Source organism: Megalops cyprinoides, chromosome 18, assembly GCF_013368585.1.
Source record: "Megalops cyprinoides isolate fMegCyp1 chromosome 18, fMegCyp1.pri, whole genome shotgun sequence".
Taxonomy (NCBI): domain Eukaryota; kingdom Metazoa; phylum Chordata; class Actinopteri; order Elopiformes; family Megalopidae; genus Megalops; species Megalops cyprinoides.
The window spans coordinates 155,212-157,711 of NC_050600.1; the positions used below are offsets into that span (position 1 = coordinate 155,212).

Here is a 2,500-nt window from a genome sequence, read left to right on the forward strand (position 1 = left end):
AGTGAGTGATTGAGTGAGTTAGGGAGCAGCTCAGTGAGTGATTGAGTGAGTTAGGGAGCAGCTCAGTGAGTAAGTCATGCTGCCATTTTCAAGGCAGTGTCCTCTATCACAGCTAATAAATCATGGTGAAGCACGTTATATGAGACATTATATGGACACTTTGAAAGTAAATTGATATACATGCGTGTGTGTGTGTTGATGTGTTTGGACAGGTCTAGTTGTGGGGGTGGATTGTTTATGTGCCGAGCTGCAGAGAGGCTATGCCTGTCCCTCTCCCAGCTGGATATTCTACTTTTCCGTTTTGGGATTTGTTTTGCCAGTGAGATAACAGAAACAAGGATTCAAGAAATTGCGCTATCCCTAGCAGGAGGTCGAAACTGTGTTTTTAAAGACATCTGTTTCTGAAACATCTGCCAATTGAGGTTATTCATATTGCTATATAGTAGTTTTGTATGTTTTGTAATGATATGAAACATGTAAGCATTTAAACCCAGCGATATTGATGTGTCTTGCTGTAATATAAACCTCTTGAAAGATTAATAATGAGCCTCATTCTTCTCCTTTGACTGAACAAAACCTTTTTTTATGTGATTCAGTTATTCATTATTTTACAGCCCTGATCTGCCTCCAGATCCAGGCTTCACACAGTGATGCGTACTGTAGCCGCCAGTGCACCATGACTGTGTCCCACAGGCTATTTCTGCTCACTTCCCTCAAAGTGGCTCAGAATCAAGGGCTCTGAGCAGCTTAATGCATGAGCCGCTCAGCTGGGTGCAAACTCAGCTCTGTGGAGCTCAGTGCTCCTGCACAAGTGCAGAGGTTACAGCCCATTACATTACAGGCTGTTCAGAGGTTACAGCCCATTACATTACAGGCTGTTCAGAGGTTACAGCCCATTACATTACACACTGTTTAAAGGTGACAGAGGTTACAGCCCATTACATTACAGGTGAGATGAGCCAACTGTGGTGTACACCTGGTTGCGCAGGTTATCTTGTGGTTGCCTTGAATAGTGTTGTGATCACACTCTCTGGGCTGGCAGTGTTAGCCTGGTCTGACAATGTTGCTCATTAAACTTGGATGGATACATTTCTTTTTCTTTTTCTTTTTCTATTGTGCAGGAAGTTGCTCTGGATAAGAGTGTCTGTGAAATTAATGTAATTTAATATCCCAGGATTCCTTCTGTGTGATAGCTTAGTGCACATGTTAGCATGAGATTTGTACATTTTGAATCCCATTCAACCAAAGTGACAAGGAAAAAGAATTTGTAAGTTAAAGTATCAGAGATAAAGTTGAAATTTTCTGTATGAATGAATGTTTCCCAAACAGCTACACAGCTGTGGTTACACTGGACTCAGGGATTCCAGTGTGTTTTTATTGATATGCAAGGAAATTCTGACAAATTTGCAGCTGGATTTCAAGACTCAGACTAATCTGACTAAACACTGTGGTTTTATTTTTTAATTAAACGCCATTTGCCAAGAGTTACAAAAACAAAACCAACCATTAGTGTTTTTCTGAAGCCGACATTGTGCACTACCTTCAGTTACAGGAAGATTAACAGGAGTGGAAGACTTGTGTTAAACTCTTGTGACTTTTCTACTCTCTTTCGTCATGGAGAAATCAGATAGAGAAAATATGGGGCTGAGAGTCCGAGCAGATGGGTGTGGTGTTTGGAGGGTTGGGAGGGTGGGGTAGGGTGAGGAAACCTTCTTTTCCTTAAGTTATTGTTTAAAAAAATCTAATTTGGAGAGTTTACCTTTTTCCTCTTATTTTCATAAATGGTAGTGGTCACCAGGACCTTTGAGGCTTTGGTGCAGTTTCTCACTGCTGGTTAACAATGGAAAGGAACATGGAAAAAGTGAAGTATTAAAATCCACTTTCACATTTGTGTTTAAGATACATCAGATTTGTTAGTCTTAAGTTTCCAGCAAGAGGCAGACCTTTGTGCTGCTTCAGGGTTTTATTCTCTCTCAGCTGTTGTTGTTCCATTATTAGCCAGATATTAGCATATGCTGGAAGGATGACAGCTCGGTGTGTCCCAAAACACAGTGTTTTTAGCTCAGCGCTAAGGACGTGATGTGGAAGTTCTGAGTGTTAGGATGATAATGGCTCTTTTCATACATGTCCGAGAATATTTCAAACAGAAAATGCAGATAGGAAAAGGACATATATTTATGTTCAGAAATATGTCTAACATAAATTATTTCCATAATTCCACACAAATTATTTCCTATTCCTTATTATCATCATGACATATCTGTGGCAAACACATGCACTAAGTATTTAAAGAACCTACTCAGACATAAAAACAGGCATGCACAGAGCAGGTGAAAACACAGTGACACACAGACCTCGCTGTCAGACTGAAAACATGTGGGGTGGGTGGTGGGTGAGTGGAGCTGAACCCTGCGCTTATATAAGCGGCAGAACAGGAACGGCCCCATGCTGCACTCACAACCCCCACACCTCCTTCTCCTCAGCTTATTTACACTGGTAA

At 41.0% G+C, this 2,500-nt stretch overlaps 1 protein-coding gene across 2 annotated transcripts in view; it reads left to right on the forward strand.

The window, feature by feature from the left end:
* LOC118793166 (ATP-sensitive inward rectifier potassium channel 10-like) overlaps positions 1–2,500 on the forward strand; it is a 17,435-nt gene that overhangs the window by 12,677 nt on the left and 2,258 nt on the right. The gene's annotated exons all lie outside the window — the stretch shown is intronic.